The sequence below is a fragment of the Aulonocara stuartgranti genome, assembly GCF_965226115.1.
Source record: "Aulonocara stuartgranti genome assembly, chromosome: 18".
Taxonomy (NCBI): domain Eukaryota; kingdom Metazoa; phylum Chordata; class Actinopteri; order Cichliformes; family Cichlidae; genus Aulonocara; species Aulonocara stuartgranti.
Genome location: NC_138954.1, coordinates 249689 through 266413, shown reverse-complemented (window position 1 = coordinate 266413; position 16725 = coordinate 249689). Strand labels below are relative to the sequence as shown.

Below are 16725 nucleotides of genomic sequence, written 5' to 3'. Positions count from 1 at the left end.
CGCTTTTTCCCATTCTTTTGACTCACTTGACACAATAGCTTCGCTAAATGATGTGGGTATTTCACACAACAATCTGTAGCAATAATCAACACTGGTTTGCATCTGTTCATTTTCACACTCTTTCACATCCGTGATATAATCACTCAAATAATCAGGTCTCTTTCTGATTCTGGATGGATAACGTGTAGCTCCAGCATCTACTTTATCCTCAGTTTTAACCTCGGACTCAGTTTGACTGCTTTCACTACCATCTGGAATATCCTCATCCTTCGTCTGTTTGGGTTCACCATCTTTTCTGGATTCATAAACCTCATCTTCATACATCTGATCACTCTGTGTTTGTTGATCCATTGTCGCGGGATTTAGTATTTTTATCAATCTGTGCTTTTCAACTTTCCCAGTTTTTGGGAAATAGATCAAATATGCTGGACTATTTTTGTCATATCCCAAGAAAACACCTTTGTCGCATCTTGGATCCAGCTTTCCCCTATTTTGTTTATAAGCATAGCACAATGATCCGAATTTTTTCATTCTAGAAAGATCAGGTCTTTTTCCAGTTAACATCTTATACGCTGTCTGACCTGTGCGTTTGTTAAAACATCGGTTCCGAATCACTCCCGCGGTTTGTACTGCATATGGCCATAAAGACTTTGGCAATTCGCTCTCAACTAACATGCATCTCGCCATGTCAAAAAGTGTACGCCAGTTCCTCTCTGCTGTTCCGTTTTGATGAGGCGAATATGGCGCCGAAGTTTCCTGCCTAATGCCGTGTCTACTTAATAAATCTCTGAACTGTCTGCTTGTAAATTCAGTTCCATTATCAGAACGAATGCACTTGATTTTCCCATATGACGCCACCTCTGCAATAAATCTTTCAGTTGCTTGAGTTGTATCACTTTTGTGTTTCAGATTATATACAAATGTTGCACCTGAATAATCATCAACAAACGACAAAACATACTTAAACCCTTCTTTAGAGTTTGGCGTAATCGGACCAGCTAAATCCGTATGTACCAACTCTAATGCTGCCCTGGCCTTTTCATCTGGTTCTCGGTTCCTAGTTTGAGTAAACTTCCCTTGTATACAGGCTTCACATTGCATGTTTTTGTTGATTTTACCCTTAATTTCCATTCCATCAACGACATTTTGCAGATTTTGAACATCCTCATAATTACAGTGTCCTAGAATTTCATGCCACGTTTGCATATCAAAACATCCATTACATTTCTCTTCAAACTCTTGCACAGTGTTTATAAAGAACAGTCTCTCGTGTTCATATATAGGGAATTTTGTTCCATCAACATGTTTAAGAAAACTGTCCCCGTGTTTGAAAACCACAGTGGCTCCGTTACTAGTAGCTGCTTTTACTGACAAAATGTCCTGTGGGAACGATGGAATGTAGAGTGCTTGTTTCAATGTTACCTTGTGACTGCGTCCTTTACTGTCAATCATACTTCTCTCAGCATCTCCTCGCCGCTTTGCAGCTCCTCTGCTCCGCCTTCCGTCAGCCAACTCTACACAATGAGCCTCGGGTCGAAATGTGTCATCAAAAGTCTTAAAACTCTCGATCTTCGTAAAGATATGTGACGTCGCTCCCGTATCCACCAGTAGCTGGTTATTCAGCATCTCTTGGCCGCCGTCCGGGACCCTCTGGGGTTCGGAGCCCGTCTTGAACGCGTAGTCCTTCTCCACAACCCCTCTCGCTTCATCCCGTCTTAGCTTCCTTCTACAGGTCGCATCTTTGTGTGTACTACTCCGGCAAAAACTGCACCATACTCTGGATCGGCACGTTCTTGCAGTGTGTCCCTTTAGTCCACATTTAAAACACACAATCTCATTATTCTTTGATCTTCGGTAATCTGCTCGCCATGAAGTAGAATCCTGGTCTAATTGCACTTTTGTCCTCATTACGTTGTCATCAGTTACAGCCGCACGCATTCTCTCGGTTTCTTCATAACTTCTGAGTTTTACTTTAAACTCTGAAAATGTGATTTTTGCTTCGCTCTGTGTAACGTGCACAATCAGGGGTTTAAACGTCTCTGGTAGACCTCTCATTATCATTGCGATCAGAAGTCCATCAGTTAATGACTCACCCGCATTTTTTAACGCTGTGATAATTGCTTCTGCTCGGATAATATAGTCCGTCACACTTTCATTCTTTTCATTTGTGAGAGAAGTAAGTTCGGTGTACAGACTTATGATCCTTGGCTTGCCCACTCCTGCATAATGACCTCTCAAAATTTTTAGGGCTTTCCGTCCGTCATCAACTGCATCTCTCATAACTAACGATAAACTTTTGTCATCCAGAAATTGTATCAACTCTGCATATGCTTCTGCATTTTTGTCATCATCTTCACCATCGGCTTCTTCATCACCCTCAGCCTTTAAGATGACATCTTTCAAACCTTGTAGTCTGAGATGACCAAGGAACTTCGTTTCCCATATCTCATATTTCCTTTCATCTCCATCAAACTGCAAACGGGAATATCGACTGCCCGACTCTGCCGTGCGTCTGCTCATGATGCACAAAAACGCTTACTCACTCAATCGTGCCAAACTTTTAACACCTGCTGGTAACTTGCGGTTTCAGGAAACGCTGCCCTTCCTTTGGCAGTTACAGGATCTCTAGGATCTCTTTACTGCTGCTCTGGGCCCATAACCTGTTAGCAGAGCTGCTCTGTGCAGCGTTATGGCATAATAATTTTAAGGGAGAATAAAAAGTCGACACACATATCTCATTCCTGACGGAGGACTCTACCACTACACTTCTCCAGTCCATTCACAGAGTCGTTGCATGGTAAGACATGGATAGGAAGTGGGCGGAGCCTTTTACCGTCATTTTATTACGACGCAAAGTACAAACACCTGTGGACACACAATCCAACACCTCTAAACCCATGAGAGCGATATAGAAACATTTAGCTTTACTCCGGTCTCGTGGAAACAAGTCGCTCGTTTCTGACGGCGTCTGATCAAAACGACTGACTGAGAGACTCGCTCATCTGAAGTTCTCAGACTTTCAGCACAGAAACAGAAATCTACAATTTGTTCCTCACAACAAGAAAACTTTGAAAACCATTCATATTTGTAATATTTTTAATGTCTTTATTTAATTATTTGGCGTCACTGTATCTCTCACTGTTTTTCCCCTTTAATCGGTATTTCTTCCTATGTGTTTAATTATACACACCCATCTTTGTCTGTATGATAATTTTACACTACAGTTGTATGATGCTGGTGGTCGTTAAAAGTTTCTGTTGAAATAAAGTTGGAGGTAAAAAAAAGATGCATTATATCTGTAATACTTGGTTTGTTCCAGCAGCGACTCACAGTCACTCATTTCAGTTTCAGTGGACAGCAAACACTCTTTCCATTTAACATACCAGATGTTTTTTGTATGGTGGAAAGCATCTCTGTGCCCCGCCCACTAAGCTTGTCACACGTGAGCACACGTGAAGAACCATCAGTGGTTCAGTCTGGACTCATCAGAATCTTAAAAAAAAATAAATCAAAGTGAGTCACAAACTAAAAACATTTTTGCTGAAAAGTTTTTCCTCCAAATTCAGAGTTGTGCATACGTCACAGGACGACGTCAGCATGGAGAGGCTGAGCGTTTGGGACGTGTTACAGCAGTAAAAACAGCAGCTGCAGTTTTCATAAATTCAGTTTTATTTCTGTTGTTACACATTCAGGCTTACAAAATAAAAGCAGCACAACTGGCAAGCTTTTATTGTGAAATAACAACAGCAGGAAATATTTCACAGTAACTACGTAAAGGTCCAGTCAGGCAGCTCAAGCTCGAGCTGGCTGGTTCCAGGTCCAGCTGCCGGTACTTCTACAGGTTCTGCTCTGGTTCAGGGTGCTCAGAGCTCCTGGTGTGAGGACTAATCCAGTTCATATGGGCTAAACAGACCACACACCTGTTGCCGCAAGGCGTGCACTCTATGAGGCACCACCTCCCTTGCGGTCTTTGTAGAGTTCTGCAAGCTTCCGAAACTTTGGCCCCCACTCACTCAGGAAGTGGTAGCTCTGCTCCGACTCCAGCGAGGTTAACGAGCTAAACGAGCTCAGCGACACAGCAGCTGACCCGCTGCCCTCCAAAGCGTACGTCTGCACAGAGTCAAAGGGTGGTGCCGTCATGTCCAGGTTGGCCTCCCGGAGCCGGTCCTCGATGAACTCCTGGAACAGTTGGTGTTTATCTTCCCTGGATGGCGGGGGCTCAGGGGCGGTGACATGGTAGCTCCGTTTGGTCTCGTTCAGGTGTCTCAGCGTGAACATGTCGAAGGCCTCGGTGTCCTCCTCGCCACCGCCCTCATCGTCATAACAAACAATATTCTCACGAACATCTCGCTCATCGTCAATAATCAGAGGCTCCTTCCTTCTGCGTCTGATGGCCCCTGTTACCATAGCGACACCTAAGGGCAGACGAAGGGGTGGAGTCATCTTAAAAAGTTTACAAGGCAGAGGTGATGGCGGCAAAGTCAAGTAATTTTAAATGAAGTTCTGCAGCACGACCCTGGATGTGGAAGTTTTCATCTTCCTGAAAGTGACATGGGTTCAGAATTCCACACACACAATATCAGAATCCTACTTTACTCCTTGTGTGATATTTGTTGTTGTTCTCTGCACTGGTAGAGTTGTTTGCTTCCCTGCTACAGACCAACGAACAGCTTCCAGCTATCTTCATAGATAATTGGCAAGCCTTCTGGAGGAAACCTGGTCTTGCATCCATCCCACTTTGGATGGAGCAGCTCTTATTTCTAGAAATATGGACAAATTTATTAAACCCCCCAAAATATGACTATCCAGAGTTGGGACCAGGAAGCAGAGTTGCAGTCTTACACGCCTCTCTGCAGCTTCTCTCCTCCTGCTACCCCCCAAACCCATCTCCATAGAGACGAGCATTAAAAGGTCGTCTGTTGTAACCCTTTCTATGTCAGAAATTCTCCAAAGACCACTACAGGTTTTCTTATGCAGCGTCTGACTGGCAGCTGATTCGATCGTTTTCACAGACCCCACCAAACCCTGACAAGATGGTACAGGTGACGCTGAGAACAGCTGGTCGGGGTAATGTTCCTGGCAGACACGTGAAAGCTGAGCCCGTCAGTGTCCCAATGAAGTCATCATCATTTATAGAGCACTCCACAGCTGACACAAAATGCTCTACACTGGAACTAAATAATAAAAAACAAACATAAAATATACCCAATAAAATAAAAAACAGGAGAAAAACTAAAAGCTCGCTGCTTTCAGGTGACTTCAGATTTGGTTCTAGTTTCATCAGTTTGATGATCTACTCCAGCTTCAGCTAGTTTTTTTATTCTACCTCATGGACAGAGGTTCTGGATCAGCTCTAAGCCAACCAGGTTCTACTTCTTGTTTCTGACTTTACTGAGTTTAACTTGAAGAGGTGCGACGTTGTCTCAGGTCATACCCAGCAGTGTGAGGAGACCGGTGAGGAGGACAACAGCGGCGAGGCTGAGGCCTTCTGGCAGCAGCAGCGCTGACATCTCCTGGACGCAGCTGCGACGATTTCCATGAAGATCGCACTCGCAGACGGTGACGGTCAGCGTGTTGGTGCTGCTGAGAGGCGGAGTCCCGCAGTCTGAAATCACCACCGGCAGGAAGTAGAGCGGCCGCTCCCGCTGCAGGAACCCGGCCCGCCACGTCAGGACAGACGCCGTGTTGTCTGAGGACAGACAGACAGATCGACGTCATCACCAGCAGCTTTTAAGGTGGAACACAGAGTGCTATCTAAGGGGGTGCCATGCCAAGCAAAGAACTAAAACGTGTGGGAGGAGCTACAGCGAGAAGCTCATGGATGATTGGCAGCTGGAGATCCTGTGAAGGTTTTTGCTTTGTGGTAATGGGTTAGAAAGAGATGGCACCGCTCAGTGTGTTCGCTGAAACCACGAGGGACAAACACACACAGACGGGACAACGTGGGACACCAACCGGGCGGTCCGCTGAACCAACAGGTCACACAACTCAAACGGGCCGTCCTCCACACAGTCCTCACTCACAAAGTCTCTCCAAAGGGAATATTACGGCTAATGGGCGGATCCTGTTTCAGTGCAGGTAGCCACCAGTGAACAACAAGGACAGGCGGTGCATGACGTCAGCTTGTTAACATAAAATTCACTGTTGCAGCACTAAAGTGATCCCCTTACACCCAGTTTAAGGGCCCTTATTTTCCTCATGAACCAATGAGTGACAGGTTCCAATGTGACTACCAGCCACAACATCACTGACACAGGAGGCGTTAAACCTTAAATTCAGGCTGGTCCATGTACACCACAGAGCTGCTCTGTTTCATTGAAGTTATCTTTGGTTTTAAGGTGGACTGCACAGTTCTGCTGTATACTGATTAAGGTGGACTGTACCGTTGTTGTCTCTCAGGACGAAGCTTTGGTTCCAGGCAGCCTTGGCAGCCAAAGAAAACAGGAAGTGATGTCCATTCTTGGCTTCATCCAAATCCACGGCGCTCAGCGTCACAATGATCTAAAGGTCAAAGGTCAAACAGAGGCAGAAAATCAGAAGCACATCCAGTCACCAACGCTCATGTGACCTGAGAAGGGACTTCTGGATCCATCTCAGTAACAGATTACAGAGATTTCACAGACGATGCTCATTAAATAACGGATATCAGTGACATCACAGCCACAGCAGCTGTATTTACCTGTCTGTCTACACACCTGCTCACTCGCCTTCTGCTCACTCGCTCACCTTTCTGTGAACACCTGTCTGTAAGCCACAAGTGAGCCTCACCTGTCCCGGCTGGGCGTCCTCACAGACGGATGTCTGGTACTCGACGGGAAAGCTCGGAGCGTTGTCATTGACGTCTGTCACAGAGACCAGAACCACGGCTTTGCCCACCTGAGAGTGATCCACTGAGACAGACACACCTGTCAGATACACCTGCTGCTCGCAGGAAGACAAACTGATGTCATGTGACTTACAGCTCTCTGTGGCGAGCACAGTGATGTTGTGCAGAGCGCTCAGCTCTCTGTCCAGACGTCTGCTCGTCCGGATCACGCCTGATTGTCTGTCAATGTCAAAGTAGTTCTCCACGTCCGACTTCCTGTCGATGGCGTACCTGCAGAGGAGCACAGGTGTTGTCTTTGCGTTTTGGTGGAAATGTGTTTGCAGTGATTTTACCGCCTCGCGTCTTACCTGATGGGACAATTTGAGGCGTCGGGGTCGTGTGCTGAAACCGATCCCACCTCAGTTCCCACCGGCGCTGCCTCTGAAACCGCCATCTGGCTGATGCGGGGGGAAAAACACGGAGGCTCGTTCACGTCCTCCACCTGCAGCCGGACTGTCGCCACGTCGCTGAACGGCCCAGCTGACAGAAAGCGGGTGTCCATGTAGCGATTGGATGCCTCGACGCGTAAAGCGTAGCTGGTCTTGGTCTCAAAGTCCAGAGTCTGAGGAGGAGGGAGGACATGACATCACAGGTGCCTCTGAGTGCAGGCTGGTCTCCCTGGAGATCCGAGTACTTCTGAATATTTAGCGTAACAAAAACGCCACGATGCATTAACTGTTTCTGAAGCGCTGTGGATGCTCCTACAAAGCTGAGCCGCCTGACAGCACACCAACAGATGTTTGAGCTGCACCTCATCAAGAGGGGCCTTCATGGGAATGGAGGCCAGAGCTATGACAGAGTCTGTGCACCACGGTCCAGCTTACAACATTAGAAACGTCACATTGGCAGCAAATAGGAAAAGAACTACAGCGTAATTATTAAGAGAGCTGCGAGTCAGACGAGAACACGGCTCTCCAACGTAATCAGAAGGTAAAAACCTCAGGAGCTTATTTCACCTACAAACTCAAATCAGTTATTTTCTGTATAAAGAAAACTGAAGCTACCAGGATGTTTCTGCCGTCTTACACATCCTGCTGGCGTTTTCTCTGCATCGCTAAAGAACAGAAATTATATCCTGCTGCATTTAGTGTTCATTAACATGAAATTTACCAGTAAGGGAAAGTGACTTTTAATCAAACTGCTGAATGTTTCAGTCACAGCACAGAAGCTGCTCTCATAAATGTGTTAAAAGATGGTCACCTGAAAACAGACCCCGTTACTGTTACACCTCAGTACAGGTGAGAACTCAGGTGTGCTTCTCAGACAGGTAGAAGGCAGGAATTAGCTCCATGCCTCATGGAGGCTCGAGGGTCAGTCCTCCAGTCCATTATGTCATGAATGCAGGGTGGGTTACACAGACGAGTTGGCTCTGTCCACAAAAAGGTCTTTTTGTGGACAGTTGGCACTTTAACAGAGACAAGCCTGAGATGTTTTATGTGTCCAGCAAGACTTGAGAGGCTTATTCGTGTGTACAGGGATGACGATGCTCTACTTACTGGCTTCCTCTAAGGCTGGAAAGACGGCTGCAGTTAGAAAACAGAGCACATCACTCCAACTCCCTGTCTTAGCTTCCAAGAAGTATTGCTAATGGTTTAAAAGTCGGAGGATGGCTCAGGCCCTGATGTATCTGACTTCATATCAGCAGGGCTTTCAGTTAGTGGTGCCCAGATCTGAAACTACACACGGGGAGATGATTTATCTGCTGCCCACCGCTGGAGCCAGCGACACATGGAGGTCAGACTGACCGAAGCTGGAAACCTATCTACTTTTGTTCTCCTTTGTAAGTCATGTTACTGGGTTGAATAAACTAGCGTGGCCATCAGTAAAACGTGGTCATGCGATTATGTGAAGGTGACACCCACATTTATTCTCATTGTGCTGGAACAGACACGACTGCTGACAGAAGAGAACAGAAAGGAAACCTTTATCTGAGCGATGAATCTAAAATCAGAACAATAAAAAAAATGTCATCTGCAAGAGACGCAGCGAGCTAAATTTAAACAGCTGTGAGCAGCTGCCGAGCAGCAGGGACGTCCTCTGGGACGCACACGAGGCCAGTGCTAACGCGATGATGCAACGATCACAGGGACGCGTCCCGAGAAGACTCGGAAGAGTTCACAGTGGACAGAAACATCAGAACCAAAAACTGGAGATTTCTGTGACCTACAAACAATCCAGAACCTTGATCAGGATGACCAGTCCTTCCTGTGTGTGGGGGTCTGTGAGCATCCTGAAGGTTCCCAGTCCATCCCCGTCCAGGATCCTGTAGTCCATCTCAGCGTTTGGACCCGCGTCCGCATCCAGAGCTTTGATCTTCGCGACCACCGCTGACACCAGTGTGGATTCTGGGACGCTGAACTGGTAACTCTCTGTGGGTCACAGAGGATGAAGCCTGAATGAGTGCCTGCAGCGCCCCCTTCAGTTCAATTCAATTCTTTATTGTCTCTGGGGAAATTAGTGCAACAGCAAGCGCAGTCACAGCGGGGTATGTGTTGTGAACAGGACCCAGAAGCAGGGAGAGGTCAGGTGAACAAAAAAACGAGCCTTTATTTGGCTGGTGGCAGGAGATAAACATGAAAACTATGAGAGACTATGGTGGGGATCACAGATGACCTGACAATGAAACACAGAAAACAGAGGACGTAAATACACAGGAGGTGATCAGGGGAAGTGGGGACACATGGGGAAACAGCTGACACAATGGCTGTATCCCAATTCAGGGTCTGCAGCCTCAACGATCCTCAAGGGCCGCGTACTCAAAGACCGCTAAGGCCGGAAGTGCGAGGCTTGTGAAGTGGGACGGTCTAGCCTCCGTTGCGCTGCCCAGGTTGCTTAGCAACCATGATACTAACAGCTGGAAACGTGTCATACAGCTGTGTTTGACAGAAATGAAGGAGAAAATCTTTTGTTCATTTGTTTGTTTCTACATGAGCTTTGATCATTCTCTGTGAGATGAAGCTCAGCTATTGAACGGCGTATATTTTAAAGTAAAGGCTTTAAAACCAAGTTAGTACAAACGTCACTGATGTCACGTGACTTTGCCGACATGTGGCCAACAGGAATGTTTTAATGTTCTTCGTTATTAAACATTTGCACATAAATAAGTGACATCATATTCAGTACTTACTTAAAGTTTACTCTTCGGCCGCCCCTCATCCGCCGTTTTTTTCGGCAAAATTATCCACACCCACCGCCGCGCTATGCATTCTGGGATATGGTGGGCCACGAAGTCTAAACCACCACGTCCTTAAAATTCAGGGGAATGAAGGACGCATTTGAGGGCTGCATTTCGAGCAGCCTTTGAATTGGGACAGCCTTCGGCGCGTCGCTGTGACGTAATCGGCCTTAAAATGCGGCCTTTAAGGCTGCAGACCCTGAATTGGGATACAGCCGAGGTGGAAAGTCACAATGAACAAGAACGCACCAGACTCTTTCAAAATAAAACAGGAAACATGGAGACGTAGACATGACAACACAATACACAGCCCTAAAACACATGAAAGACAAGAAACAGAATTTAAAAAACTCATGAGACAGATGATAATAATGGCAAACCAAAACTCAACTAAACCTTAAATAAGAATAACAAAGGAACTTATCATACAACCTTAACATAAGAGACTCAAAAATACAAAATAAAGCACTGGGTCAGAGAGGCAGCCTGTGACCAGTGCAACAATGAGAATAAACAAAACAATAATAAAAAGCCACAAGACATTTATTTTCCATTAAGAAGACAGGTTGCAGTCGGGATAAAAGAAACCAGGAGTCTTTGGTCGTCCTCACAGGTACTCTAAAACAACGGCCAGAGGGCAACAAGTCAAACTCAGTGTGAAGTGGATGGTTCAAACGGTTAACAGAATGAGCCTTCCTCAGCACATGCTTGTTACAAATGGTCAAAAGTCCGTCTTGCCAAACGCCCTGAGAGTTCGCTGCAAGTTTTTACCCAAAGTCCCAACCGATTCTTGTTCTTCAGAGTCATGTTACCAAACCAAGCAGATAAATGATTCAATAAAACTTCTGTAAAACAAGGACAAAATTTCAGATAAGACATTAAAAGATCTCATTTGCCTTAAAAAGAACAGTTTTTGCTGAACTTGTTTGGTAGTGGCATCAGCATGAGGCTCAAAACACAGTTTGTGGTCAAGAACAACCCTAAATACTTGTAACACTCCGCAATCTCAGGACATCATGTTGGAATAAGGTCACGACGCTCTGCAGGCTCACTGTTAAAAATCCAGCAGGCAGAGGGAGGAGCTGTGATTTCTAAAGAAACTCTGTTAGGTTTGAATCCAGAAGGACAGGAAAAGGAGAGAGTCAAATATCAATGAACAGGTGTTAACAGGATGCTCTCAGGTGAGACTCACTGCGGGGGAAGCGAGGTGGGTTGTCGTTGACATCAGTCAGCATCACAGTGACCGTTGTGGTTCCTGACAGACCTCCCATCTGACCAATCATGTCTTTGGCCTGAATGACCAGCAGGTAATGGTCCCGCAGCTCCCGGTCCATGTCGGGCAGGGCTGTACGCACCAAACCTGCAGACAGGTGAGACATTAGCACAGTCTGAAGGTGAGCATGAGCGCCCAGATGACAAACATCGGAATGTGACATAATCAACATGACGCATTCATAATTGATCCACATGCTGACATTAAAAAGGTCACAGGTGTTGTGCGGCGCCGACACAAACCGATGTGAACGTGACATCATGTGGCCTCATTTACACACAGTAAATAAAGCGGCTTCAGGCGAAGAGGCCGAAGCTGCTTTAATCCGCTTTAATCTGCTGCAATCTGACTACATCTGATGTGTGAAGCAGCAAAGGAGGATTCAGAGAGGAGGCGTGACCGTGTCACCTTCAACACGAAGGTGGTTACAGACAACTCTGCAGCCAAACGCTCATGGGTAAAGTCAGTCATGGTCTGTAGCAGTTTAATCCCAACTGGTCGTGGCGTCACCAAGTGCTCTCTGCGTTTCACAGCCACACGCTCACCTGACTTTGGCTCCACAGAGAAATATGGCTGCCCCTGCAGGATGCTGTAAACCAGGTGGGCGGAGTTTCCATAGGTCGGATCATCGGCGTCTGTCGCCACCACGGTCAACACAGACGTACCTGTACAAAATCAAACTTTATTCAAACAGCGTCTCGTAGAAACGCTGTCAAACCTAAATTTGGATTTGCTCCAACTAGTGAATTCTGAGATGGTGTCTTCATAAAACAAACCAAGGGACTTAACTGAAGTCTTAACGTTTCAGGATCAACACTAGTGAGCATGTGCAATGGGACCAACAACAGGAGACTCACCTGGAGGACAGAAAACCTGTCCAGGTGTTTCACAACAAGAACCTGCTCAGCTCTGGTTTGTACATTGCCTGTTCAACCTCAGACTTTCACATTAAAAGCCTGCATGACATCAGGTTTTCACGTTACAAGCAGAAGTCTATGAAAATGGCTTCTGCTTGCTGAATCGCTGCTGATCTAATTCACGTTCAGCTGAGGTGACTTCAGTGCAGATAGAAACGAGTGGACTGTAAAAAAGCTAACTCCACTCACACATGAAATCTGCCTGTTCACACGGGACTATGTGAAGACAAAAGCTGGTTCTGGACTCACCTACAGGTGACCTCTCAGCCACCCGGGCCACATACGGTCCATCCAGGAACTTGGGCTCGTTGTCGTTGATGTCCTGGACCTTGATGATGAACTGGGACTCGGGTTCGAGCGGCAGGTTGGTATTTCGGTCTCGAGCCTGAGCTCTCAGTGTGTAGTACGCCTGCTGTTCCCGATCCAAGCTTTTGGTGGTGTGTATGTCTCCGGTGTCCTCATCAATGGAGAAGATGGACATTGCTCCTTCGCCGCTCAGGACGTACCTCACCTGTCCGTCACCTTTATCCAGGTCAGAGTGGAGCTGCAGGAAACCAGTTGAGTACAACAAATATTTCTTATTGTTATTTTCGAGAAAATGAACCTTCAAAGGTGGAGCTCGCCGTGAAACAAAGCAAATGTGCCCGTTTCACTTTAAATAAGCATCACCTGTTTCACTGTTTTGACCTTTGAACTGCACAATCAACAAACTGGTGTTTTTATGCCACATTTCTTACTACAAGCCTGACTCAGTGCTGCTAACATTCACACAGTACAATGGACAAGTAAGAGCTCAGTATACGCCAGGGATTAAACCATCAACCTCCCAGTTAGGAGACGTCCCACTCTTACTCCTGAACCACAGCCACACTGTACCAGGTTCACCAGGTACATCCATCCACACCATAAACTCAGAGTGGAGTTCCTCCTGATGTCCTTTAGTTCCCTCACTCTGTTCCCTTTCGTCTTTGGGCTTTCTCCAAATGAACGCTTTCCAAATACCAGTTTGATATCCGATGTTCTTGGAAAAGTCCTAATCCAGTACCCAGAAGAACTTCCTGATTAAAGTTTGTCATATTTTTAATCCACTTTAGATTCAGTAGAATTACCGCTAGTTTTATGTTTCTTAATTTTTTCCCTGAAGAATTTTGTTTATTCATTATTGGTTTCTGTTTGGACTTCTGGGTCTGTGACATGCTTAAAGTTCTCATCCAAAACAAAAGTATGAGCTATGAACTGCTGCTGGGAACAAAAACGAGTTTCTGTTCTGGTTCAGAGACACTTTAAATCTGCTGCAACAAAGCTGCACAGAAACATCTCCTTCGCACCGACACATCTGAACCCCACATCTATGATGCAGAGCCAGGACGTAGGCCCGGACCGGTACGGGCACCTGCACGGGCACCTGCACGGGCCCTGGGCCTGGAGCCGTCATTTAAACTAAATCTGTAAATCTACAGTTCGTACCTTTCCGATGTAGAGCGGCTCGTCTCCCGTGTACTCCTCCAGGACGAAGAACTGGTTCCACACCCAGCTTCTCCTCCTCCTGCTCTGGGTGGAGTAGACACCCGCTCCCCCTCCTCGTGTTCTTGCTGACACCTGAAGGAGGGCCGTGGAGTTCAGCGTCATTGCCCCGCAGCCGGACGTCTCCCACAGGGAAAGGATGATTACAGTGAGCATGCTCGGGAGACGCAGAAAGCTCATCTCTGAGGTTAACAGGCGTGGCCAGCAAAAAGATGTCAGTGGCAGGAGCTGCTGGTGGGATCGTTTGAGCCAAAGAGAATGAAAGTTTACGGTAAGCACCTGTCCTCTCTTTTAATATTGATGATGTCATTAAACTCTATCAGGGCATGAATGAGTTCTCAGCTCACTTTGAATTTTTAACAAAATCCTGAGACAAATGAATCAAAATGTAACTCAGTCATTTTCCAATGATCAGTTTGGTAACATTACTGCGATGTAAATGAGCTCAGTTTGAAGGATTTATCTCAGAGTGCTGCTGCAGAGCATCTCTTTGTGTTACCCTCTGAACTTTTTATGAAGCAAACGTACAACGTTGGAGAAGTGTGATTATAGAAACATATTTTAGCCCAGTTTAAAGGATTTTGTTAATCTGAAGCTCCTCTTCATCCCGTTAAATCTGCTCTAGTAATCTGAAAGCACTCTCCTCACTCTTAAATCTGCTGTTTTTGCCAACTCTGACCTTAAATACACAAACCAGCAGTCTTACCTTCCAGCTGCTGATCGGACCGTCCCCTGTGGATCTGTAGGTTATTGACAGCAATTGCATCAGATGACGATGACTGATTATTGATGAAAGAGTAGCAGCAGCTCCGACGCTCTATCCCTCTCTGCCACTCTCTGTCTGTCACACAAACCCCGCTCCCTTTGAGGAGGGGGTGTTAGGCTCCGCCTCATCAGCAGGGGGGGAGGAGTCAAATGACTTGGACCGAGGACGGCAGCTTCTTCATGTGTTGTTTTAATGAACATCTTCTCAATAAGTGCTCCTCAATAAGCCTGAACACTTGTAATGAGGACTTTGTCATTTTGAAGTTTTTACGGGTTTTTGAACCCTGCCGAGTTTCTGTGTTGGACGGAGATGGAGCACAAACGTTATCCCTGCAACTTCTAACCCTCCAGGTTTCCTCAGCTCACCGTCATGCAACATTTTCTCCTCCCATTACAAAAATCTTCATTGTCTGAAACTCCTCCTGCTCCTCTTCCTCACAGTTTCTCGCTGACATTTACAGAGATATTTTTGGAAGAGATCATTTTTAATAGGAACAAGTTCCTAACAAGGATAGATCACAGCAAAGCATTCCTCAAACATGTTCATTTAAGTGCTGTATGTTTGTCCCAGGTCTCTAGAGCAGCTTTGTATGATTCACAGTTCAAAATGATCCTTCTGATACTGACTCTCCACTCAGTTTCTTCTGACTGAAGGTTTGGACAGGTGGGTGGGGCTGCTGTGCCTGAGATGGCCACATAAAGATTAGAGATGGACCGATCCGATATTACGTATCGGTATCGGTCCGATACTGACCTAAATTACTGGATCGGATATCGGAGAAAAATAAAAAATGTAATCGATCCATTAAATATCACGAAAGCACCTCACAAAACTTGCAACACGCCGTAACTCACCTCAGAACGTTCGCACGTCGGAGCAGTATGCATCACGTGATAGAGCGGCTGTGGCATGCGGGACCTGTGGTGGTCTGGATCAGAGGCGGAGCCAGACATTTGAAACACCCGGGGCTTAGCCCTAAAGGGTAGTATGCATGTGGGATTTTTTTTTTTTTTTTTTTTTTTGGGGGGGGGGGGGTGTTTAGAAATGACTGAAAGATTAATTGGCTCTGTTTTGAGTTTTGTTCAATAATGAATGACTTCATATAGGGAAAAATATATATCACATGTGCAGGACACCTTAAACTAGTTTTTTAATTAAGCAGCAAGGCAGAACAAAGTCGGGGGTGTATCAAGACACGAAGACTAAACCCCAATTCAACCAGACCCAGAACTGATCCGGAATTAAAACAGGACTACAAGAGTTCAAAATCAGGACTACTTAGGACTTAACAAAGACAGAACCAGAATCAGAACTAGATGATAGTAGCACTAAAAATCATCATAGACCTGCACTACACTTATTTTTTTAATTCTACCAAAGTACAATATTTAGATTGAGAAAAGTTTATATAATTATTTAGCCTTGTTGTGCAAAAAAGCCTGCATAACTTAATAAATATAGAATTTGAAAAATAACAAACCTAAAAAGAAACACTAGGTACGAGATACATGAGGACCTATGATACGGTGATACTTTTGGTAAACAACCATTTGACTAACATGTATGTCTCACCTGCTCTTCTTCATCTCTGTTCTGTCCTCATTCTCCATCTCCCTCTCTGTTCCTCTCTCTCCCTCTTTGTGCTGACAATCATCAAATATACAGTTGAAACCACATATTTATGTACTCTTCAGATCAAAACACAAACACTTTTTTAATTGTAAGATCAAATCAAACTAAATGTTTATTTTTTTAGATTGATAAATATAAAAAACATATTTGTTAACTTTAAGAGTAAAGAGAGAAACTATCTGTATTTCTTAATTGCAAATGGCACCAAATTGTATTCAAACTTGAGCCACATTTATGGAGCTCCACAATTCTTTTCCTGGTGTTTTGGTTGACATCTCTTGATTTTCCCATTTCAAAGAAACAGGCTCTGTGTTTTGCCTTATATGCATCCACAGGTGTGCCACCTGTTTACTCACATGGACTCTACTAACCTATCAGAAGCTTCTTCAGCTCAGAATGGAATCGTCTGGAGTTTCTTATTAATTAACAAACTTAGTGTACATGTACTCCTAAATTGGATCAAAGTGATAAAAAAACAGAAGGCTCTGTCTCTCTTTATTCTGACATTAAACTAATTCAAAAGATATTTCAATATTTATCTAACAAAAGTTTACTCTAAATTGATGTTGTACA

The 16725-nt window shown here is 45.3% G+C and overlaps 1 pseudogene across 1 annotated transcript; it reads right to left on the bottom strand.

The window, feature by feature from the left end:
* Positions 1 to 3651: 3651 nt before the first annotated feature.
* LOC309693737 (cadherin-7-like) lies at positions 3652 to 15418 on the bottom strand (annotated as a pseudogene). Its single transcript, XR_014280777.1, has 12 exons — positions 14461 to 15418; positions 13698 to 13985; positions 12480 to 12774; positions 11859 to 11978; positions 11233 to 11400; positions 9047 to 9234; positions 7174 to 7427; positions 6960 to 7096; positions 6769 to 6890; positions 6384 to 6501; positions 5435 to 5689; positions 3652 to 4415 (listed from the first exon to the last, which is right to left on the bottom strand). The product of XR_014280777.1 is annotated as a cadherin-7-like (transcript).
* Between the last annotated feature and the right edge of the window lie 1307 nt (positions 15419 to 16725).